Source organism: Mesocricetus auratus, unplaced genomic scaffold, assembly GCF_017639785.1.
Source record: "Mesocricetus auratus isolate SY011 unplaced genomic scaffold, BCM_Maur_2.0 Super-Scaffold_100003, whole genome shotgun sequence".
Classification (NCBI taxonomy): Eukaryota; Metazoa; Chordata; class Mammalia; order Rodentia; family Cricetidae; genus Mesocricetus; species Mesocricetus auratus.
This window is the reverse complement of record NW_024429188.1, coordinates 24455679-24472284: the sequence shown is the minus strand read 5'-3', so window position 1 is coordinate 24472284 and position 16606 is coordinate 24455679.

The window sequence follows — 16606 nt, the reverse complement described above, 5'->3', positions numbered from 1 at the left end:
AAATTGGTAAAATTTATTACTTAGCTCCATTCCTGTTAGCTATGTCCAGCTCTGCTAATAATAATGTTAACAGTCTTAACAAACAAGCACTTACAACATAATATCAGTCATGGATTTTCATAATTAAAAGTTGAATAATTAAAGAAGATCCCTCTCTAACTCATAGTCCACATAATAGCTAGACAATAACAATGTCACTCGCATGATAGTATTCAGGCTACTCTTTCTGTGTCCATTCCGCCCATATAAACTTCCTTCTCTTCCTGCATAAAGTGGTGACCTAAAAGGGTCTTATTTAGCTCTTTGATTTTTCATTTAGGGTGTGTTCTCTATAATTAATTTAGAGAACAGTAATGCCATCCTGGATATGAATGATTGTAACTCCTCCTTTATTTCTGTTTTTATTTCTTCTATTATCCTATTCTGCAAGGAACAGAAATGTAAGCACATTCCATTCCTCATACTTCATTTCGGGGACCAATCTAAATATGAATTAGCTCTGTTTCATTAGAAACCAGATTGCAGGCATAGGCTACATAGTTGTGGTAGTTGATTCTGCTCTGCATAAGGCATAAGGCTTCTAGCGTTTCCAGTCATTTTATAAAGACCTATGATTCTGATTTAAATCTTTTCTTTTCTTAAAATAACTAGAATGATTTGTGTTTCATGCTAGGAATCCTGACTTACAGAAACACAAATTATAAATTCTTCATGGCAGCAGTTCCTCCCCACACCCTGTTGTCTTTGAAGTTTGGAGTATAAATCTCTTACTAGTGAGTTATTTACACTGAATAACTGCAACCACCTACTTGTAAATTGTCCATATTTCCAGAGATGAAATTAAATAGAGCTTTTCTCTAAATCATGAGCTAAAAAGTGTGTTTGCTATCTAACCTTTGGTGCTAAAGGGTGTTCCAAAAAGTACTTTTTCCGATTTTCTTTTATTTTTTTAGCATAAGTCGAAAATTTTACTGAAGTTTGATCAAGTGGGTAGTATTCAAGACTGGACATCACATTTTGGTTTAGTTTTAAAATTAAGACTTGTTTACCCCTCAGATCTGATTATAATTGTCCACCATGTTCTGTTCTATTATTTTTTGTCATGGAGGTCCCTGCATGTTACTGAATAGACTCCTTTCAGTTCAATACTTCATTTCTCCCACAATTTTCTATGTCTGCTTAAGTATCTTAGAGTCCTACTGTTAAATAAAATGATACATACTATAGACTTTGCATAGCTCATATTACTCTTGGATTTGTGTGTAGAAATGTGACTGAATTGGGCAAAAGTCTGGGTTACCTAAAGCTTGCCTTCATAGTATTTGATGAATTACACTTGAATGTTTGCACAATTCCTTCTAATACGTACCCATATTAACTAGATTAACTAAATTTATCTATTGCTATGTCTGGGAAGAAGTCATAAAATGTGATAAGCAGTGTCTTGTTCTAGTCCTGGAGGATCTTTTTAAAATGTACTCATATTACCATTGAAATTTAAATCCAACTTGTCTATAAAACTATATTATTATATTACTACTTATTATTTTATATTTTGAAGTTCTTTATAATAATGCCTTTGACTATATCTCAAAATTGTTCTATTACATATAAAATTGATGCTGTATTATCTGTTCTCTGTTTCTTTTGGGAGAGGCAAAACTGAGGAAGTTTATAATTTGTCAAATGATATCAAGTGACTCAGTGACAAAATGGGATTTGAAATCCCTGTGTCTATGTCTCTGATCACCTATTATTTCTATTCTACTTGGAAAACTGTAACATTTTCCTACTTATTATTTAGACTAACATTTTTACTTCAACAAAAATCCAATTAAATTCTTCAGTTTTATATCTATTTTTCTCATACTAATTAGTTCTTTTGGTTTATATAATTTTATCATAGGCATTGGGAAATGACTGGCTTAACACCAGAATGATATATTAAATTATCTATTTAACTCTTTTTTTGTTTGATTTCACTTTGTGAAACTAGCTGGGAGAATATGTACTTTTGATTAATTGAAATTCTTAGGCTATTTGTTGTGTAATTATTTGCTTTGATGTTGAAACATTCCACTCTACAGAGAACCTTCTTAAGCAGGAAGGTAAAAAACACAAAGTAGCTTCAGGAAGTCCCTGAAACTGACCAGAATCACTAGTCCTCTCTCTAACAGAGTAAGCAATAAAACTCAGGAGTCCATGATGCAGAACAGGGCTACAAAGAAGACTCAGATAAGCCGAACTATAATGAGAATTCTGAGGCCAGACCAGTTGCCTGGAAGAAACAGAAACACAGTAAGGTGACTGAAAGAGATTTAGACCAATTGAAGCACTGACAAAGGGCACTCTCTTCTACCTGTTGAGCTCCTTGCAGTGTATGTATTGTGCTGTAGGTTCCCAGCTTTTATGAGCTGTCACCCATACTGGGGTGGGCTTTGATGATGCAGCAGCTGCTGTCTTTGAGTTGTTTCTGCTCCTGAAAATGAACCCATTACCTATATTCATGTCAGTAACCCCAAATAAAATAAATAGGTTCAGCAAATTGGACTTTGGTGGTTTCCAAACTTTGGTCTGTCATGCATCTCTGTCTGTGGTGAGTTGGTATGTGTGTTGAATCTCCCCAGGAAAAATTTTATCTCAACAATATTAATCAAGTTAAATCATAAAATTTTGATACTACCTACATATATTTGATTTTATAAATATTAAATATTATGATTAGCTTTTATTACTAACTAGATTGGATTAAGAAATACTTAGATCATCTTGAAGCATACCCTTGGATTTTTCTGTGCGAGTTTCTTTAGAGAGATTTAATTTAAGAGGAAAAACCCTCCCTGTATATGATCAGCATCATCTTGTATTCATGGGTCAGGACTGAGTAAAAATAGGAAAATTAGTAGCCACACTGAATATTAAACTACAATTCTTCCTGATTCTTGACTTTGAATGCATTGTGACTAGCCCTCCCTGTATGATTATCATGCTTTACCCACCATAATAGACCTTATCCCATCAAATCACAAACCATTTAAACTAAAGTTGCTTTTGGAAAAAGCAGTGAAAAAGGTAATTAATGCATTAATAATTTTTGTTTTTTATTTTAGAAGCACTCTTATTTTACATAGGAATCCCCCCCATTCCCTCGCCATCCCATCCTCCCAGGTCCCCCAGCAACCCCCCCAACACACCCCCACCAACTCCCCAAGGATACTTGAGGCCCTTCACGGAGGACCATCAAAGTCCTTCACATCATTTCTGGGAGGGCCTAGGCCCTTTTTCATGTATCTGGGCTGCAGCACTATATCTCCATAGGAAATGGGCCCCCAATGTTCAATTGTGAACTAGGGATAAACCCTGGCTCCACTGTTAGAGGTCCCATAGACTGCCCAGGCCACCTAGCTGGCACCTACATTCAGAGGGCTTGGTTCTGTTCAATGCTGGTTCCCCAGCTTTACGACTAGGGTCTCCATGCTCTTATTAGTTCAGGTCAATTGTTTCTGCAGGTTTCTCCAGCACTGTCTTGGCTCCTATGCTCATCCCTCCTCACTCTACGTGACTGGATTCCAGGAATACAACTGAATGTTTATCTGTGGGTGTCTTCTTCTGCTTCTATCAGCTACTGGATGAAGGCTCTAGGAGTGGCAACCAAGGTAGTCATCAATCTCATCATAGGGGAAGAACATCAAAGGCAGCATCTCCACTAGTGCCTAGATTCTTAGCTGGAGTCATCCTGTGGATCCCTGAACATTTCCCCTTTTCCTGACCTTTCTCCAAACCTATACTGCCTCCCTCTATCAAGGCATATCCTTTCTTGACCCCCTCTATTACTCCCCTGCCTCAGTTCTCCTGATATCTCCTGTTCTCCTCCGCCTTCCCTACCCCCCCACCCCATGCTCCCAGTTTGCTCAGGGGTTCTTGTCTGCTTCCCTTTCTTTGGGGGACCATGCATACTTCTCTTGGGGTCCTCCTTGTTTCTTAGTTTCTCTGGTGGTGTGGATTTGTAGGCTGGTAGTCCTTTGCTCTATGTCTAACATCCATATATGAGTGAGTACATATTCTGTTTGTCCTTCTGTGATTAGGTTACCTCACTCGGGATGTTTTCTTCCTGTTCTATCCATTTGCCTGTGAATTTCAAGATTTCTATTTGTTGAAGCTAGTGGAAGTCTAACTGACAAAAGAGTATGTAAAATGTAATTTTCAAATTTGCATCTATAGTGTCATAGACATGCAAGGGTGTATTTGAAGCTGGGAAACCAAGTAGATAAACAACTGGCACAAATAAACGCAACTAAAAAGGTAGTGGGTACACAAATTCCTTTTCATTTAGAAGAACTAATTTTCAAATTTACCAAATCCATGAGTATATTACAATTAGCTGTGTGCTTTGCTTGTTTTCTTGTATGAACTGTGTGATTTAATATAGGCAGGAAGTGGATTATTTGATTCTTATATCCCACCCCAAAAAAACCACATCCATTTCCATTGGCCAAACTTCTCTTGCTGAAGTATATGGTCCAGTACTACTCTGAACCTGAATGAGTGCATTGGTTTTTCTTTGTGAAGCATGTGAATTATAAGGACACTATAATCAGAACAGCTGTATATGGGTATATTGAACATCCCAGAAGTAATGTTGAACAAGCAAGTTGCCATGTGAGCATAAAAGTTCTCAGATTTCCAGGAACATCATTTATTTACTAAATTAGTGATTGTGGGTCATTTATATACTTCTATTTAAGACTGTATTGCAGAATATTGAAGAATTTTCCTGGAATAAATAAAAAGAATAAGGAGATGTAGGATATAGGATATAACACTGGGACATTTGAAAAAAGTAGCAAAATGCTTTAATGATGCAATATGTCTACTAATAAAGTCAGTGCCTCATAATCTACACTGCCTTAATATTCCAACCTAGGAAGGAAAGAGTTATATAGCTCTTCATGTTAGAAATATGAGGCTAGAGGCAGTTTCTGGTTTTGCTGATCAGTCACACATTATTGAATCATAAATAATCTATTTAATTTTAATGATTTCTTTTATTTTTGAGATTGTAATATCATTACACAATTTTCCCCTTCCCTATTCTCCCTCCAAAACTATGCATATACTTAATGATCTATTTCAAATTCATGGCCAACTTTTAAAATGATTGTTGTTACATACACACACACACACACACACACACACACACATATATATATATATATATACATGTATACATATATATGTAAGTACGTATTCCTAAATACAACCTACTCAGTCTGTATCCTGTTAGTTATATGTATGTTTTCAACATGACCATTTGGTAGTGAATAACTAATTGGAGAGCTCTTTCTTGGGGAAAACTTTTCTCCTCAACATTCTTTAGGTAGTTATAATTCTCTCTACTGAGTTGAGGTCTCATGGGTTTTCCACCATAAGTTTTGGAACATCTATTACTGTTGACCTGATCTTCTGGCTATTAAAATCTTCCTCCTCCTCCTTTGGAAGTGATCCCTGAGCCTTAGGTATGGGAGTTGTATTATAGGGCCTGGGACTGGGCTTCACAACTCTGCATTTTGATCAGTTGTTGTTATCTGTAACCACATCTGTCTGTTGCAAAGAGAAGTTTCCTTGAGGATAGGCCAAGACTATATTTAGCTGTGGATATAAGGACAAATATTTAAGATGTAATTACATATTATTCTGGTTTAGTAAAGTGGTGGTTGTATGTTCTCCTCCAAGATGTATGACTACACTCAATCTGGATAGTGGGCTAGGTTTCCAGTACCAAGCATGATTTCTGTCTTGTTGATTAGGTCTTAAACCTAATTATAGAGCTGTTGGTTACCACCAAGGTATGTGTGGTACCATTTCACTCTTAAGAGTTATCATATTATTCTGGACATTGCTGTGTTTCAGAGGCAAATGGTTGGGTGAAATTATTGGTTTCTTACCTCTGTTTGAAAATTTCATGAAGGAGACATTCAAGTTAGTTCCAGCTTAGCGACCTTGGAACCCTGTCTCTGAACTGCATGGTGTCTCTATAATAGAGACTTACATTTCAACTCTGAAGAGCCACCAAGGTAAATAGCAACAGGCTACCATATTCTAGAATTTCTTGGGCAACTCTGACTAAAAACTCAATAGAGGCTTTCCATGCCTGGTATTGCAGTTTTTGATAGATGATCTTGATCTCTCAGATGGAGCATTATCAGTCCAGATGAAAATTTTTCATTCAAATTCTATTTGAATGTTTATAGATCTTCATACATGTATTATGTGCAGTTTTAGGTAGACAGATTGATAGTATTATTCTATGCAACATTTCAAATATCTTTTCTGTTATATTTTTACTAAATCTCTAAGAGGTTCTCTAATGAGGTGTCTTTACAGCAATATCTAATAATCTTGCTATTTCTCAGCGAATGTTTCCTACTTCCCAAGTATAGAAGGTTCTTAAGAATGCTAGACTAAATCAGGTGGTAAAACACATCTTTATTCTCAGAACTCAGGAGGCAGATGCACGCAGATCTCTATGTAAGGTGATATATTATTTATAATTTAATAAAGCTTGTCTGAGGGCTCAGAATGCAAAGTCAGCCACAAGCCATAGAGTCCAAGCAGTGGCAGTATACAGCTTTAATCTCAGGACTCAGGAGACAGAATCTCTGTTATTTCAAGGCCACACTGAGCTACACAAAACTGATGCAGCCTAAAAGATAAACAGTTCACGCAATGGTGATCTCAGCACTTGGGATCATATGCCTTTAATCCCAACACTAGGGAAGTAGAGATCAGAGTGATATGGTTGGCTGGAGAAAGGAATAAAAGGCAAGAGGAGACAGGAACTGAGAGAATTGCAGTCTGAGGTGTGGTGGAGAGCAGTACAGTTAGGATTGAACCCACAGGATTCTTGGAGTCAGGATCACCCATTTTGGTATGATGCAGAGGTAAGAGCTAGTAGCTGGCTACTTTGCTTCTCTGATCTTTCAGCTTGAACCCCAGTGTCTTTCTCTGGACTTTTATTATTTGTGTTACATCTGTGAGTTCAAGGCCAGACTGTTCTACAGAGTGGGTTCCAGGAAAGGCTGAAAAGCTACAGAGAAACCTTGTCAAGAAAAAAAAAGAGGGAGGAGGGGGAGGAGAGAGAAAGAAGAGAGAGAGAGAAGTGAGACAGAGAGAATAGTGGCCTAAAGTTACATGGACTAAGGACTAAACCTAAAGAACAAATATGTGTTACCTTGTTTTTCTTCATTAAAGATGTTAATGAAATGTTTCAGAATAATGCCAGACAGTGAGCATTGTGCTTGCTAGTAAGATATCTCCAAATTTTTTAAATGCCTGAAACACCAGATTTATTAGGAATGTATTGATGAAGTCACATCTGCTCTTGTCCCTCTTTAAACAATACCATTAGTCATTAGTCATTCCTACTATTGCAATAAGTATTTATAATACTTTCTCTAATTGAGTAGAATGCTTTCAAACACCTATAAGTTACCTGAAACTTTTCTTGACCTCTTAAATATTTGAGACTTCAGTTCTCCCTATCATGTACATTTTTATTATACTAATCAAGACTCTGTAAAATTGTACCAAGAACATTTCAGTCTAGAGTTTGGGAAGAAAAAAAATCTAATTACAAATTTGAAATGGCAAAACTAATTTACACTAATATACTCAAGACTGAACATCTATTCTTCAGATAATTGTTATTCTAAAATAAGACGTTTGGGAGAAGTAATGTGTCAGACAAAAAGAAATTTTAATGAAGCTCCAGGAAGGGAAATATTTGGGGTACATGATTTGTTTTTCAGATAAGGACTTATTCTGTTTTGTCACAGACAAATATTTACTATGCTTTTAGCAGAATTTGAAAAAATGGCCAAAAGTTTGTTTTTTTAAACAAACACTTTTATGCAAATTAATATATGTGTGTACATGGTAAATAAAAGACAATAGTTGTTTTGGTGTGAGTTTCTCAGTGGGTAATAAGAGTGCTTTGCTATTTAAACATGAGGATTTGGATTAAGATCCCTAGCAACTATCTGAATGATGAAAATGACTATACCTATCATCTCTACGGTTCTAGGAGAGACAAGAGAATGCCTTGAGCTTGTGTTTCAGTTAAGGTTTCTATTGCTGTGAAGAGACACCATGATCATGGCAACTCTTATAAAGGAAAATGTATAATTGATCCATTATCATCATGGTGGGACATGACATTATGCAGGCAGACATGGTGTGGAGAAGCAGCTGAGAGTTCTACATCTTGATCCACAGGCAACAGGAAGTGAACTGTGTCTACACTAAGCATAGCTTGAGCATAGGAAACCTCAAAGCCCAACCCCACAGTGATATATTTCTTCCAACAAGGCCACACCTACTCCAACAAGGCCACACTTCTTTTTTTGCATTTTATTTTATTTTATTTTTTATATTTCATTTTCCAGTTTAAATTTAGATAAGAAACAAGGTTGCTTCACAAGTCAGTTCCAGGTCCCTCTCCCATTCCCTCCCCTCTTCCTGTGCCCTCCCCCCACCCCCCCAGTTATCCCCTCATTCCCCCAGGGAGGGTGAGGCCCTCCATGGGGGTGTCCATAGTCTGTCATTTCATATAGGGCACACTTCTTAATAGTAGAATTTCCTATGAGCTTATGTGGGAAAATTACATTCAAACAAACTCGGTTTGCTAGATAGCTAGGCTATGGTAGATGAGTCAGAACTGAGTACCAGGGACCTCCTCTCAAGGGAAATAGGTAGAAAAATGATAAAGCAATACCTCCAATGTTCTTCTCTTGTCTCTCAATGGGGGGACACACTCTTCCCTTCCTCCCCATACATACATACACACACATACACATACAGGCATGCAATACACATATACATTCTCAAGGAATAATTATGATCATGAATAAAATTGTGTTGAACACCATAGAGTACCCCATGCTTATCATTGAAACAATCACTGAACATTCATTGAGTATATTTTCTTGTGTGGACTTCACTAGTCCCAGCCATCAACAACACTTCCATAAGTAAACTATAATAAAGTAATTTCCTTTACATCATCTTAAATTTGTCCAAAAAAGGGAACATTTTCCAGGGCCTGGATGAATTATTTCCCAGGGAGTCAGTGATTAAGGACACTCACTGTTCTCACAGAGATTCTAGGTCCAGTTTCAATCACTGAGATCATATCCTGCTGTCATCTGGAACTTATGGGGGACCCAATGCCCTCATCTTGTCTCCACCAGCCCTGAGCAAATATGCAATGCACATATATACATGTAGGCAAAACATTCATAAACATAAAATAGAAACAAGTAAATATTTGAAAAATAATTTCCCAAATAATTATTTCATTTTATGTCTAATCAAGGATATAAAGTAAAATGCAAATGCACAATTTTCTTGGAATATTATTTCAAATGGCACCAACATGTAAATATCATTGAGATTTGAGTATTGTAATCTTAACACTTTATTTTCAAAGTAAAATTAAAGACAAAATGCTACAGTTATACTTAGTGTTCTTTAATCCTTTTATGTATGTCAATGAAATATGTTAATAATGCTAATAACATATCATATCTATCACTGCACATCAGGAAATTTGTAGAAAGTTTATTCTTTGAAAACACATATTTTTCTTCATTCTTTTATAAATTTGTGTTGCCATAGCTACAAGTTAGTCATTTGAATCATTTATTCTTCATCCATAGGGAAGAGGCAATTCACAGAGATTCAAAAGTTTCACCAATTAATCATAGCATTTTTTCAAATCATCCATATATACACTGTACAAGGACAGTCATCTAATATGACTGTAGATTTTTCATAGATGAAGTTAAGTAACTTATAATTGGAAAAGATGAAGTATAATATCTAAATTAAAAATTCATAAATTTGTTGTATATAGATTATTTCTGGTTTTAATTGCTGAAAACATACAATTAATCAAGATTCACATCTATTGGACATCTGTTGCTTTGATTAGAGAGATGCTATCATTCTTATTAAAAATATGTATAAACTTCAAACTTGAAAATATCCAGGAATCAAAATAATGTTATAAAAGTCAATATTTAATTATCTATTTATAGTCAGTTTTTATGTTTTCTATTTGAAATTCTTTTCTGAGGATTATTTGTACACCTCCAAACTTCACAAAAAACTCTGTGTATAAGAAAATTTATTCCAATGTATTTGATACTAATTTGTTAACTCTTTTGATTTTTTTCATTACTCTACATCGCTAACTTCTTTGGGGTATTGGGTTACTTCTGTTATTTTTGGTAATAAAGTATTACAAAGTAAAGATGAAAAAATCATTTCCATTCCTTCACTTTATTTACTGTTTCTTTTCCTAACCCAGTCCTAAATATTCATATCTGACTTTCTCCAAATCTCATAGGTCTATGGCTACACATGGAAGGTAATAGTCTGGTTTCTTCTATAAGTGAGTGATAATGTCATACCACTAGCCTCAGGGTATCATGTTCACTTCTCTTTTCAGTTTCTTACCAGAAAGTTTTCTGTAAGTCTTAAGTCCTTAAGGACTTTAAACAAACCAGTGTTTTTGCCCCATTTTCATATTTTCCCTGTCTATCTTCTTTCCTAATTTTAGAGATCGTCTATGAAGTCACATGAAGTTAGTGTCTGATCATTGCCATTATTTACACTGGGTTCTTCAGGAACCCTGACATCTTAGGCTAGCATTTTGTCACAATGAGTGAGCTTCAAGGTACCAAGAACTTTTCAGGTTCTTGATACTCCTGTGGGAGCTTAGAGGAGGAAATTACTACTGATCTTTCTGATTCACGTTTTGTTATCTGGTCAGTATTCACACACTTCTTATGGCATTGGTATCACTGGGAAACCTTTACTCTGTTATGATATTTGAAATGTCAATGTATGACTTGCACTAAAATTAAGTTTTTCAATAAAATTATCTTGCTTTCTTTACTACTCCTGTATGAGAACCTTGCCATACAACACATAGCATAACTTCAGACAACAGTTTCCATACAAATAACCTCTATGAATTCATTCGTGGAGGTTCTATTCACTGCTTTGTGAGACTTGACTTTGATACTGTTTAAAAATAAGCATGGAATTCTATTAACTATCCCAATTTACTCTCCTGCTCAATTTGTTTCTATTAAACATTTGTTTTTATTATTTTTATTTGTGTATGTCTGTATGCTAAATTTGTGTAGGTGCCCACTGAAGATAATAGTGGGTGTTGTATCCTAAAGAGCTGGGGTTACAGACAGTTGTAAGTTGTCATACATGAGTGCTGGTAACTAAACTTGGGACCTCTGGAAAAGCAAAAAGCAGTTTTAACTACTCAGTCACATACCCATCCCTTTAATTTATGTTTAAATATATTGTTATTTTCCTTTTTGTCCAGAGACAGCTCTATAAGTTTAGAACTACAATATATAATTGAAAAAATTTTCAAAAGTTAATGGATACAATGTTGCCCAGACAAAAATAACATAACTAAAAATATTGCAAGTCTGGAGATCAGGAAGGCTTATAAGATCTCAGAAGTCTTATAAACACATGGGTCCATTCCAGAATTATGAAAGTAGATAAGATTTTCTTTCAAAGGACTTGCTCCACACTAAAGCTCATAAAGACAACATTTTTTGTGAAAACATTTTCTCCAATACTCTTCAGATTCAACTTCAACTTCAAAAACCATCCCTATCATCCTTGATTTTATTATGACTTTATTCTAAGTGCATATTGAAGAAAAAGTGTATCTGGAAATATGGCCCAATTTCCTAAAGCAAAGGATGTATAGATGTCCTCTTCAAAACATACTATCAATAGATGCATTGATACAATTTAAGAAAGTTTTTAAAAGTTAAAGAATTCCAATAGATATATTTTAAGGACATTTGAAAAAGTTAATGAATTCTATCAAAGTTATTTTCCTATTGAAAATATTTTACTTTATTAATGAATATTTTATTTTCACCAAATGATTATGTTTTATGCATTACAAATGTTTCAATCACTATAAAGGTATTGGATTTTACCTTAGCATTTTGAGTGATTTTTTTAATCACAAGAAGGGATAACAAAACTTACAAGTATAAAAGGGTATGCCAGATGTTCCTATTATAGCAGGGTTTTTGAGATTTATTACACTAATCTCCAAAATCAGAAGGTTAGAATACAGGCAAAAGTGAATTTTAAATAGCTAGAATTAATATGTGATAAATAAAATGCACTGGAGATTCTTGAACAAAAATAAACAGTTACTGACCATGGCCTAATGACCAATAAAGGCTATATTAATTCCTACTGAGTAATACACTCCATAAATTACCAAACAGAGAAAGATACAGATGTAGAAAATTAGGATTAGACAGCATGCGCCATAACAATTATTTATAAGACACAAACACTTAAATCTGTAATTCTAATGTTTATATTGAACCTAGAAATATCAGAATTATTTTTGAATACATTTATTTATTTATTTTACAGTCCCTTCCCAAAAACACTTTATATCCCCCCTACCAATCCACTCTTCTTCTATTTCTGTCTAGGAAAGGAGTGTCTCCCATGAGTATCAGTAAAACATGGCATGTCAAGTTGTAATATGAATGAGCACATCCCCATATGTTAAGGCTGGGCAAGGCAACCCAGTATAGTATGAAGAATTGGTGTTGTTAAAATGTCTAAGCTTACCCAGTAACGAAATATGAACCATGAATCCATGGTCCCCCATGGAGTTTTATTGGTAGACAGGGAAGGAAAGGGGTGAGAGATAACCAACCCATGCAGAGCTGAGAGAGGGGAGAGACAGAGAGAGAAAGATGAGACAACGTAAGTGTGTAAGTGGGAAGGGGTCTGCCCTTTAACAGGGTCCTTTGCACTTGCATGCAGACTGGTTCTCATGGAACTCAGCCAGAGTGCTGCCTGAGTGCATCCTGCCAAATATCAGGGCAGGCCAGTGTAATGCCTGAAACTCATTCCCACCTTTATTTATTATTAAAAAAGGTGGGGGTGTTAGATGTGGCAGGTTAGGGAATAAGGACATTGAGTTCTTAAGATTGCTTCCTGCTGACTTGGGGGGGTGTCAACCATCTTTGGGGTACCCGAGAAGGCTGGGATGTTGCCACGTCCTGAGTAGCTGGTTGGTCCATTGCAGCCCAGGCTGTGTGCAACTCTCTGGTGCCTCTTAAACCTGGTAATATGTTAGCAGAATAGAGGACAAAGTTAGGTTAAAAACATTTTTTCGCCAGGTGGTGGTGGCACACGCCTTTAATCCCAGCACTCGGGAGGCAGAGGCAGGCGGATCTCTGTGAGTTCGAGGCCGGGCTGGACCGATAGCCCCGAAACAATACAGAGAAACCCTGTCTCATAAAAAACAACAAAAAACCACTTTTCTTAGGTCCTGGTATTTGAGGGGAAGATTGTAAGATGAGGGAGGGGTTCCCGAGGTATCCCAAGATTAGGAAAGGGATTCCCGGGACCAGGGGAAAGGTTGAATAATATTTAGAGTGGGTCTGACCTGTTTGGATGGGTCCAATTCAGTTTCCTGGAACTTACAAGAATCATTTGAGTCTGTGAAAACACAGGCATTAGACACATTAGCAGCATATTTATGTTACAAGTGACTTGGCTGAAAGCATTAGTATTTTTAAAATTGACAGAGTTTATCAGAACTTTATTAATATTAAGATTATGAACAGTAGTATAATTAAAAAGAAATCTGGAATATATTTTATTTTTTAATGTCTCAACTGACTTTATTACATTACCATCTTATGTAGGTAAACCTTAGAATACCTGTTCCTGAAATCTGTTTTATGAAAATTAGAGCTTAGCCTTGTCTGTTACTTTAAGCTGGCAAATCTACCAGCTGTCAGAAGCATCAGAGTTCTTGAGAAGGATGATTTTACCTGAGATTGGAGAAAGAGAAACTTACCAGCTGAGTGCATGGACAGCCACCCCCAAGGTCCTCGACTACTGTTGAAGTCAGAGTCTCCAAAAACACCTGTCTTCTGCTGATAGCATAGGACCCATGGTTTAGGAAAATTTTAGGAAGGCTTTCCTACCATTGACCCAAGAAACATGGAGAAAAGTCCATTCCAGTGTCCTGTTGTCTAGTGAAAAGTCCTTTGAAGCAGTTGAGGTATAAGGCATGGTTGCTTAGTGGCCAGCACTGCCACTTTGTGGGTGGAGTTTCTTCAGTGTGCACCAGTCTTCTTGGAGGGAACAGGGTGGTGCCAGCAACTGGCCTATCTTTCTGTTATAAAAAAGTTTTTTAAATAAAATATTTAAATGCTATGATCTCTAGACCTCTGAGCATTTGAAAGCTGTCTGTCTGTCTAGTATATCTTAGTATACAAAATTTATCTTTAGTGACTTGCCTTAAGTACATGGTTACTACAGAAAAATCTCCTTTACCTTTGTAAAACAGCTTACAGGAAGGACTGGGTGGTATAAATACTTTGTTAATTTGAAATAGACCTTTATAATTTTAACTGTTTAGCATCATTTAAAATATAGCAATTTAGAAATATTTGATATTTAGTACAGTTGAATTTAAATTGTATATAAAGTTGCCTCATATTTCTTACATAGTGGCTACATATACATCTAGATACATTAAACAGGATTGGTTAAAAGAAGGAAGGACCAGAGTGTAATTTTTGATCTGTACGTTGTACCAGTTAGACAGATTTAAAGAGACAGAGTGAGTGATAGGAAGGCTGATTCACTGTAGATAGAGCAGGGGACCCTGGAAAGGCACAGTATTCCATAAACAAGTTATGTGCAGCAGGGACAGTGAAAGATGAAATTAGAGGTAAAAATAAAAGTTCAAAAGAGACAAAAAGTAAATGAATTGTATCTGTCAGCAGGCTTTGCCAGCAGAAGCTGGCTAGACTGAGTGTGCGTGATTACAGCTAGGTCACATGGTAAACATGGCAGCCTCAGTAAACACATTTCCAAGGTAGGCTGCATATTAAGCCGCATGGTTAAGATTGCCAAGATGGTGGCCTCCATAGGCACATTTCCATCTGCCAGTAGAAGTGGCCTTTTTTCTCCATGAGTGAGGCAGAAAGACCATAAGTTTAAGAAATGCATGAATGGCCAGTGCCAGGGTATAAAACACGAGAGACCCTTTGTGGGTCTGAGCATTAAAAACATGAAAACCTAAAATGTCATTTGTGGGGGAAAAAATGAAAAACTCTCAGAGTGTCCAAAGGAGACACTAACCCAAGCCAGGTCATTATGAGCTGCTGGCATCTGTATGGAGAAGAATTATGGTAGAAGCATAGCTGGATAGAAAAGAGGAATTTGCTATTCCAAGCTGAATGAACAGGAGAGACAAAACAGGACATTTCCAGGTAGAAGGCGGTTCCTGCCCTGAGACAGGTTTAGCCATGATGGGAAGTGGGGGGAAGGCTCTGTGACTGGCGGGAGTCTTCCTCAGGTTTAGTTTCCAAAAGTAGAAGAAGAAGATTTAGAGAAAGAAAGAGAATGTTTATCAGAGAGATAGAGAAAAGCTTGAACATAGGGTAACTCCTTCCATTGACCAGATCACTGGCAGTGACGAGAGAGATCCGGTAAAATACCTGGATCTAGAGAGCCACATTTTAGTGTAATATAAGTGAGTCTGGATGATTAATGAAAGGCATTAATTGAAAGGGTTTTCATCCCAGAGGAGGGGATGGGTTAATTTTCTTTGTTGGTTTGTTACCCATGAGCGAGGCCTAAAGGAAAAAAAATAGCAAAATCAACTCTTCAGAACTCATCAGCCTGAGAGTCTAGCCAGGGCAGAAGAAAATCACCAGAAAGAGGACCCAGAGTCTGAAGGCAGTAGAAAGCTACAGAAAGGCTCACAAAATGCTGCCTAAGTAGCAGAAAAAATTTACCAGTAGGCCCCACCAGTGGAAAATGAACCAAAAGTTATTGTCAGGCAATGGGGGTCAACCAGGACCTTTAAGATCCTGGTTGGATGCATTCCCCCTCTTCCAAGAATGCCATAAGGTTGCTGGATGATCAACAATCAGCCCTTAGGGTTCAGGGAAATGTTTATTCCGACCTAGAGGGGGTCCTTACCAAATTGTAGTCACTGTTGCACGGAAAGTCCGGCATTTAGGTTCATGGAAAGTGGGCCATTGGTTCGAAGTTACAGGTTCCCTTGCATGCTCGCCTGCCATGTCAGCAGGTGGTAAGAAGTTGCAGGGAGAGCCTGTACCTGGTCAGAGAACCAAAGTTATTAAAATGTCTCAGTTTACCCAGTAATGGTCCCACCTGGAGTTTTATTGGTAGATAGGGAAGGAAAGGGGGTGAGAGATAACCAACCCATGCAGTGCTGAGAGAGAGAGAGAGAGAGAGAGAGAGAGAGAGAGAGAGAGAGAGAGAGAGAGAGAGGGAGAGGGAGAGACCAGAGAGCATAAGTGGGCAGGGGTCTGTCCTTTAAAGGGGTCCTTTGCACCTGAGTTAAGACTGGGTCTCATGGAACAGTGGACTGACTAGAGTGCTGCCTGAGTGCATTCTGCCAAGTAACATACACAACTTTAACATGTATGCGAAGTGCTTAGGTTAGTTCATTAAAGGTTCTCTGGTTGGCAGTTTA